Source organism: Apis dorsata, unplaced genomic scaffold (genome assembly GCF_000469605.1).
Source record: "Apis dorsata unplaced genomic scaffold, Apis dorsata 1.3 scaffold_867, whole genome shotgun sequence".
In the NCBI taxonomy this organism is placed as follows: Eukaryota; Metazoa; Arthropoda; class Insecta; order Hymenoptera; family Apidae; genus Apis; species Apis dorsata.
The window spans coordinates 272,798-282,482 of record NW_006263987.1 but is presented as its reverse complement, the minus strand read 5'-3'; positions in this window follow the sequence as shown (position 1 = coordinate 282,482).

Below are 9,685 nucleotides of genomic sequence, written 5' to 3'. Positions count from 1 at the left end.
AAAAAAAAAAAAAAAAAAAAAAAAGAAAAGAAAAGAAAAGAAAAAGATTGGATCAGCATCGTAAAATGTACAAATTTTCTACAAATATTCGTTTCTACGTCGATAATCGTCGAGACTCGTAGTAACCGTATTGCTACAGCCTATGACTTTAGAAACTTATATATATATATATATATATAATTCGTTAAACGAGATATCTATATAGTATATATATACATATATACGTGTATAAAATTAGCTTTGATAATCTAAAAGTTTGACTCTAAGCGATCAATCTGCGCTACATGGCAATTCGCGTAAAATGGTTCCTAACTTTTTCATCGCGTGTCTAAATTATTTTTTTATAGAATCTTTGTAGAAACGGACACCAAGTTTTCGTCGAGCGCGATCGAGGTTATTGCGCTGGGCTCGCTCGAAGCATACTCGAAACGATAATTCGAATTAGCGGTGAATTATCCTCTACTACGTACGTTCTCATCGAGAATCTTATATCACTACGCTCCATCCGTATTTGTACTCCTTTTTCTCCTATTTACGTTCTCGAACCACTATTTGTGTCATCTCGAATTCTTAATCTAGTCAAGTTTAGCAACCAGTTAACGAAAACTCTAATTAGAACGAACGAAAAATATAAGATAAGATTTTGGAAGTATCGGTGATGGTGGGATCGGATCTCTGGGCCATCGCTATCGCAGACCAATTATTAACCTCGTACTCGTAAGGTTAATAATTTCTCTATCGAATGATCGGGCTAAATAATCGTTTTTCGATTTCGACGTGGAGGACGCGCGACGCGTGTAAATTCTTACAGGTGAAGGGGATTTAGATGAGGGGGAGAAAAAGAGAAAAAGAGGAAAATTTGAAAAGAGATTATTTAAAAACTAAAGGTTGGACGTTTTATGTAGGTAGGTATTGGTGGAGAGGGCAGAGAAGGTGGACGCGGGCCGTGACTCGTCTCGTGTCTCGTTCCGAGATATTAAAGTGATTCAATATTCGGGTTCGGTCATGGGTCACGCGTGTAGGAGGGACGTGTCTTTTATGCGGCTGTCCATATATCACCGACTGCCGTTGGCGTGCGTGGAATAATTTCACGAGAAATTGCACGCGTCATACGCGAGTAACGCCCTCGCACTCGCTTCGAGCTTTGCCAGCGGCCTTGGATACGTGACTCGATATCTATAAATCAACTATTGCATAGACCGCATCTTCGTATCACCTGTTCTACGTTTAAATCGTCCAATCGTTTCATCTTGTAAATACCGATAGTTTTGTCTTTTTTGCGAAATTTATCCTCTCTATCTCTATTATATCCCGAACAACGAATGGATCCTCCCGTTTAACAGCCTGTTTCAACAGAAATGGGTGAATATCGAGACTTTGCTATCGGAATCCTACTCTTTCCCAGAATGACGAAAAATCTTTTGAAAACGTACGTCTGCAAATTCTTTCTTATTTTTTTTCTTCCAATCGTAGTAGAATCGTATCGAAATGCGAATATGGAAATGCTTGAGACTTTGAGGAAAATGTGAATGGTAATAATAATCGAAATTAAATTGTTCTCGCTGTTCTTGTTAAAGGGTGATGAAAATTTTTAGACAATGGTGATCGTGATGCATATATCATCGATATTTTTTTAACGACGATCGTTAAGTTGTAAATAAAGAAGAATATATGAAATCTATATATGTACGTTCGTAATAAAAGTAAGAGAATTTTTCTAATCGCATATATATAAAATACAAGTAACGAAATATCAAACCTATGTATTTATATATATATGATCTTCCTAAATATTTTAGACTTATACAATTGTAATTGAAAGATATTGTATAAATGTTAAAATAAATATTTTTTTATAATACCTAAATAATAAACGTATAGCGGTTAAGAAAGTGTAATAGCGTAGATTGCTTCTTTTTGTTAACGCGAGATATAGTACGAAGATACGAAGAACCTGTATAATGTTTTTTTACATCGAAAACATTCCAAAATGTACTAATTCACTTGTGTTATTTTTTTAGTATATTACGGTTAAAAAAGAAAGAAAGAAAAATATGTATAACAAAGATTACACGATTCTTATATATATATACACCAAAGACGAATGTTATTAAATAAAGATGGAAAGTTTAAAAAAAAAATTGCACCAAGTGTTATGTATATAAGCTAGACTTTCACACGGAATATATCGCATGTACATTACGCTATTATATTAAGTAAATAATTATACGAGAAATATATATACATATATATTTAAGATTAAACTTACTCGTCTTTCTTCCTCGATCTCCTATATCTTTTATCGGTATTTATCGGTTAATAATCCCGCGATGTATTCTACAGCAAATCTACAGCTATATATTTTCCAGAAGGGATGACGATAAATGTCAACGCGTACGTTTGACATTTACGTACAACGTAGAGAATACGACGCTGCATCGAACGATGCGAGTAAGGAAATTTGGAAACTCGAGGAGGCGACGTAATATCGATGAGACGGGGGGGCTTGGAACAAGGGAACGAAGAGAGAGAGAGAGAGATCCCAATGGAGAGGGACGATGACGGAAAGCGATCGATCGTAGAAAGAGTTTCCGCCGATTTCGCGAAGGTAATCCGTACGAATGATTTTTCCAAAGTATACGAAGAGAAAGTATAGGAGAAAGATTTTAGTAAACCCGGTTCGATCCTCGGTGCGAAAGTAAATATTATCGTCGGATTCGTCGCGTTGTGAAACTTGATCGCGCGTATAGAAGCGTGTGTATAATTTTTGGGTGAAGGGAGGCAATGGTGGGAAAGGGGGGGGGGGGAAAGTATGTCGAGTAACGTAACAGGAACGCGAAAACTCCCCCCTTCTCCTCCCGGGAGAGGAAGGATCGTTGCCCTTCTCACCGCGATACACGGGGAGGACGGATTCGAGCCGTGGCCCAGGAGAGGAACGACCACGGGAGAAATAATAGTCCGCCCGGGCCTTCGTTCGAGACAGTTGTTTCCCGCTCGCTCGCCATCTCTATCTCGGCTAGACTCGGTTAGATTTATCGACATATTTTCTCAGTCTTTTCACAGACTTTATTTTTCTACAACGACATCCACCACTCGTCCTCCGCTGCCTCCTCCTCCCTCCCCTTTCCATTATCTCACGAGTCCGCCTTGTTTCGATTTTACCGGACTTTGCGCGATCAGATCGCCAACCATTACGAGACCGAAGGGAGAACGTACCCTGTTCTTTCATCTCCAACGAAAAAAAAAAAAAAAAAGGATACGCGTATACCTGTGGGTAATCTCGTGATGTGAATTTTTTTAATCGTTTGTTCGAAAATTGCGAGATCGAAGAATATTTAATTTGTTGTTGTTCTTTGTTATTTTCTTATTTAAAGGATGCGACGAAAGTCGAACGTAGTACGGAAAGGTTTAAAAATTGGACTTACAAACTTGGATCTCGCGATTGGAACTTTTGTTTATAAAAATGGTCGAGCTCTGGGTACTCGGTACTTATTCGGAGAAAGAGGAAATCATCTCGTCGCGCGATCGTCTAAAACGGTATTGCGAATGTGGCGTGTGCGCGGGTTCAAAGTTTTCGAATAATTCGTAAAAAGTCACGTAGCGACAAACAAGTCCATAAAGAGCCCACTTCCTCTTTCTCTTTATCTTTCTCTTTCTTTCTTTCTTCCTTCCTTCCTTCCTTCCCTTTCTTCCTTCTTGCTTTTATCCTCTTTCAATTTCGCTATTTCAGTTTCTCCCTTCGACCCACCACCCATGTTTAGCGAAAGCTTTACATTCGAGATGCATCCAAAGTATATATACCTGCGGTGTAATTCGAAGCCACGACAGACACCGACAATCGAATATTTTGCGACACTTGTAACTTTTAAATCCGTCCACCATTTCCTATCCACCATCCATTTCACCGACTATTCCACCAACTTGATATATAGTTTCAATGCGAATGACACACTTTTGCCTCCCATTTCGTTTTATCCCTTCGCATTCGTTTTACGCAAAGATTTATTAATTTAACAAAGATTGCCGCTCGCTTGAAAAGCTCGTGGAATCGTAAATGGAATAATAAAGTCGGCGGGAAGAAGGGATTCGAAAAGCGAAAAGTTGGAGCAGTTGGAACGTCGTAATTCTACGCGAAAGGGTTCCCTCGCACAAATTGCCAATTAGTTTCGATTAATTCTCGAAAAATGGAGAGAGAGAGAGAGAGAGAGATGCAGGCGCGTGGTCTGCGGTAGGTAGGAGCCCTCCGTCCAATAATAGGAGGCTAAGGGTTTACCACACATCGGGCCTAGCTCCAATAGATGATTCTATTTTTCTTTTTTCATCCTCTCCTCTTCACCTTCGTCCACCTATCCACATTCGTCCGTTTGTACGCCGGGCATATTTCGACCGACGTGGACACTTTGTCGATTTTCGACGCCGATTTTCGACGCATGCGTACGTATGCGCGACATGTATGCATACGTTGCGATGCGCGTTTAACGGCGCGGCCTACTTAGCGGTTCGCTCGTTGATTAACGTCCGGTGATTAATAGACGCTCCCTCCGTGTTCGTAAGCAACCCCGACAGCGGGTTGCTTCCAAGATCTAATCGCGCGATATTTATTGCCTTACGCATCGTCCTCCTCGAGGCCCTCGCCACGCCGATTTTGCCAATTCTCCTCATCCCCCCCTCCTCCCCTCTTTTCTTCTTCTCGCTCCTCGCTCTCGTTTATTTTGCCTCGTCGTTCCAACCTTGTGCGCCGATCTTCTCCCTTCCTCCCGTACTTCTTCCCTCTCCTCTCTTTCGTTTCAACTACCATGCTTTTTCTTGCTTTTTACTCGATTAAGAGATTCGTGTATTCGTTATCGCTTCAAAAAAGTAAAAAAATAAAAACGAAGGCAACAACAATTGGAAGCAAAATTTAAAACTCGTCGATCAATTATGGGATGTCGATCGAAAATGTATAGGAGGATGTCGTGAGAGACGGGTTATGACGTAAATGTCACGCGAATATACAGTTTTTGAACGCGAACTGTAATCCAACTACGTCACAGACGCATCGATCGTGAAATTTTAACGAAAAACATTTGGCCAGAAATAATCTTGGTGTTTGGAGCGCGCGACGATTCGAGGAAAGTTGATTAATATCGCGTGCGTCATACGACGGACGATGAGATCCATTTGCTTGTCATAGTCGTCGTATAACCGAAATCTTGAAATATCGAATTTTCAAAAGAACTCGATGCCATTTCGTGAGCGCGTTGTTTTGCATCTCGCCATATATTTCTTTCGATCGAAACGCGAATTATTCTTCGTGATCCTCCTTTTCTTCTTTTTTTTTTTTCTTTTCCTTTTTTTGCGACAATTGAATTCACTCGAAAAGCAAAGTAGCCGTCTGTTCTTTCGGAAAATCCACGATGATACGACATTGCCTTTCGTCGCGAGACATATCGTCTCGCGTTTACTCTCCTCTTACGTGTTGCGTCAGCGTTACGTTGGCGCCGCATTCGTCTATCCAGACTTTAAGCCGTGTTTACAATTCCAACTCCGATGGTCCGCGATTACCTTCGTTCCGGATCCACGACCCTCTTATCCGATTTATCCATTCGAGAGTAAAAAATACAGGACTCCTAAAATGGCGTCAGTTCAAACTTTTTTATTCTCGTCGCTTCGAATTTCTTATCTTTTCTCTCTCTCTCTCTCTCTCTCTCTCTTTTTTCTTTAATTATTTTTATTTACCAGATATTTGCGTTTCTTTCTTCGCTGTTCTTCTTCGAGATAATCTTTTTTTTTTTTTTTTTTTTTTACGCAATTCATAAGTCAAAGCTGTTAAGCAAACAGGCAAATTATCGTTCCTAATTTTAGATAAAGATAGCTAGCTATTCGTGAGAACGAACATCTGTCGGTTTAGAGAATAAGGAATCTTGGCTAACAATTTACCTTATTTTGATGCACGGATTGAGAAGATGAAAACAAACAACGCGTACAATCCATTTTTAAAAGTGTTGAGTAAAAGGGATTTTGGGAATAGAATTTATTCGCCGATTAAATTTTTCCCAATTATTCATTCACCGCGTATATACACGTTGTCGAGAATGGATGTTTTCTCTCGATCTTACCTTGACTTTCCCCCTTTGATGTGTAAGTGTACGCGTATAGGTATAGAATGGACACGTGAGATCGAAGTCCGGAGGCTGAATGGAACATCGGCGGATAGAGTCGTTAAACGTCATTTCGCGTTACTTTATTTATATACGCGGCTCGAACAATGAGTCGATAATTAAAGCGGTGTGTAATTAGCGATTAGCGTACGTCGTTAACACAGCAAACAGGCAGCTGTTGGCAAAGTACCGCGTCATGTGAAGCTCTAGCTCGCGGCTTTAATACACACGTGGCTTCGGGCTGACATCGTTGAATAATTCAGCGACGAAAGTAGCCGCGATATTCTCACCCGTTTTTCTATCAAATTGATACGCTCCCGTTTATTTCCCGTTTATTATTCGTTATCCTCCTCCGAATTTTAATAAAATTTCGAAAAACAGAACCGATACTTTTTCTTTTCACCCGTGCCAAGCTCGCGTTTCGAAGAAAATGGAATCGATGGAGATTAGCAGCACGTTTTTTCTTTTCTTTTTTTTTTTTTTTTTTCTTTAAGAAACGAACCCGTTAAACGAATTAAACTTTGAAACGGGTGAATTGGGTAATATTTTATTTTATCGACGCAATTGGAATCGAGGAACCGAGAAATTGAGAGCAGAGACTCTTCGAGACTCTTCTCTTCCCTGCCTCCTACGACGTCGTTGAATATTCTTATTATCTCCCGGTTCTTTTTGATCGATACGAATTGATATCGATAACGGGAAGATCTTATCCTACGGGTAAGTTCGGATAAATGCAGATGGTGTTGCATTACACCGAGTCGTGATGCATAGTCGGCGATGCTATCGATGGACGCGAAATGGAACTTGCAACGAAAGGAAGGGAGTGGAATGTTTATTGTATTCGATCGATGATACTGCTCTGGACGAATAATACGAATCTAGAGACTCTTAATAAAATTCTTGACAATTGCAATTATCGTTCATCCTTGTGATTCGACGATAAAGGAATTAAAAAATATAAAGATATATTTTTTACGAACACGTAGAAATTTATCAAAATAAACATGTTAAAAAGTTTGAACGAGATGTTTGACGTTCGAATTTTAAATAATAATTGAAGCGCGAAGAATTATCTTAAAATATTGCTGGGAATGAAGCTGTAAATAATTTTATTAATCACTTTTTTTAACAGTGTTTACGAACAATCATTCAAAAGTCCGATCTTTTAATAAATTCGACTATTTTTGTCGAGTGAACGCGGTTAGTAGTACAACGAGTAACTATCGTCAATTCGTATGAAAGACGCCTGGTGACTATGTGATAGACTCGTGCTACTGATAGATTAAAATTGTGGCTTTGATAAATATATATTAAAAAATTAAAACTCCATTACTTTTAATACGTAATATATATACATGGTTTATAATAAATGGATTATAATATACATACTGTGTGTTGTAAAAAATTTTTGTTTTTTGGAAATATCAGAGAAATTTTGCGTAATACTTCTTTTTAAATTATATTCTCCTAATACAAAATTGTTACTTTCAAAAATTTGGTGAAAAAATTTTACCTGCTACTTCTTTTCTCGATAAAAAATCGTAAAATTGATCGAGCCGAATACTCGAAAAATTCAAATCTTGAAAATTCTAAAAGAAAACTTTCGTATGCCACTTTTTCTCGGGTTATATTCTACTAATTACAATATTGAAATTTTTAACAGAAAACATTTTTGTTCGAATTTTGTAACAGAGAAAATGGAAAATAACATGCGAAATTTTTCAAATTCTCGAGAATACAGACGAATAATTTTCAACAGATTTTTATATACGTATAAAACGATAAAAATGTATTCAAAATATATACAAGATAATATATAATAGAATACAGAAATATATATATATATATATATATAACGTACGAAATAACGAAAATATATTTAAAATATATATACGACATACGGAAACATAAAGTAGTTCATTTTATCTATTAGTTACACGAAAAAAATAATTCTCGGAACATTTGAGATCAATGCCATCTCGCGTTTGGATACTGGAAATTCCGACTCGTTACTAGCAATACAGAATATGCAAGGAGGTATTCGTGACGTCACAGATAAAAAGAGCAACATTGCGCGAGAAGGACAGAGAGAACGTGCCACTAACTTTGGTTATGCGGCTCCTAATCTCTCCCATCACTTCGATCACGATACACAGAAAATTCATTAATTATTAATTTTTTACCAATAATTTTTATATTTTTAAGTTTGAATCTTAAAGCTAACGTTTCAAACAACTTTCTCGTGTAAATTTTAACGTAAAATTCTTTTTCATTAATTATTTATCGACGATTAACACGCTACGTCGGATCGACGCCATTGATACGCGATCTCCGTTTACATTTTCTCATTACAATTTCTCATTACTGCAAAATTTTTTTTTAATTATTAATGCATACGTTTCAAACGTTGTTTCCTTCTCTAATTTCACGTATAATTTTTATTCGTAGTTTGTTTCTCGTTTAAACGAATAAATCGATCGTTCGATACTCGATTACGAAGCGAGGATTCTCGATTCGGACGATCTTTACGATGATAATTTACAAATAATTAATTAACAAGAATTTTGCATTAAAATTTATCGAAGAAAATTGTCGGAAATGTTAACTTCGTGATGCGATCTTAAAAATATAGAAATTGTTAGTAAAAAATTAATAATCGATTAATTTTCTACGGAACGCGATTTATTTCGTATATTTCTTTTCACGCGATGGTGTCCTCCCTGTTTGTGACGTCACGAATACCTCCTTGCATATCCTGTATTGCTAGTAACGAGTCGGAGTTTCCAGCGTCCAAACGCGAGATGGTGTTGATCCTAGAATTAGAAATTTTTTATCGACAGAATTTATAGAACGAAAGGAATAACTAACGTTCGGAAATATTTATTTAGAAAATATCGCAAAGGGACGTATAAAAGCGTTGAGAGAAGCGTCAAGGAAAGGGAATTTTTTTAAGAGAAAAGATCTTTTGATTAATAAAAGTTCATTTTCGTTCGTTAAAAGTTTAATTTACAATATAAGAAAAAAATGTATATTATCCACCGAGTAACAGCTTCTTCTTTTCGTTCTCGGTTTACTACGTTTGTACAATTACTTAACACGATGACATTGATATTTGAAAAATGTGTTTTGTAATCCATTCCGAGGAATGCGAAAATTGATGTAACCATTTACAAACAACGTGAAAAATGATGATTCTCAAGAAAGAATCGCGTTAGATCGTAGTTGTAATTGGAAAATTCATTTCTTGGCACCAAAGTAACAAAGAGATACGGGCACTCGAAGTGTGCGTGAACGTAAAGTTATATATTAATCGTCGAATCTTATCGATGTCCGCATTAGGGAGCTCGGTTGGCGAAACCGTTTCGTTCCTCTTTCCATCCAATTTGGGGAGAAGGAATGTCGCGTCCATTTCCGAATTTAATACGAAGCTCGTCGCGTCAACGCGTTGATTCGATAATCGATAATGTTTCGTCTGCTCAGGATATTCGACCGATTCGAACGAAAAATACGGGATGAAAACGTATCGAATCAACGATCGAATAAAC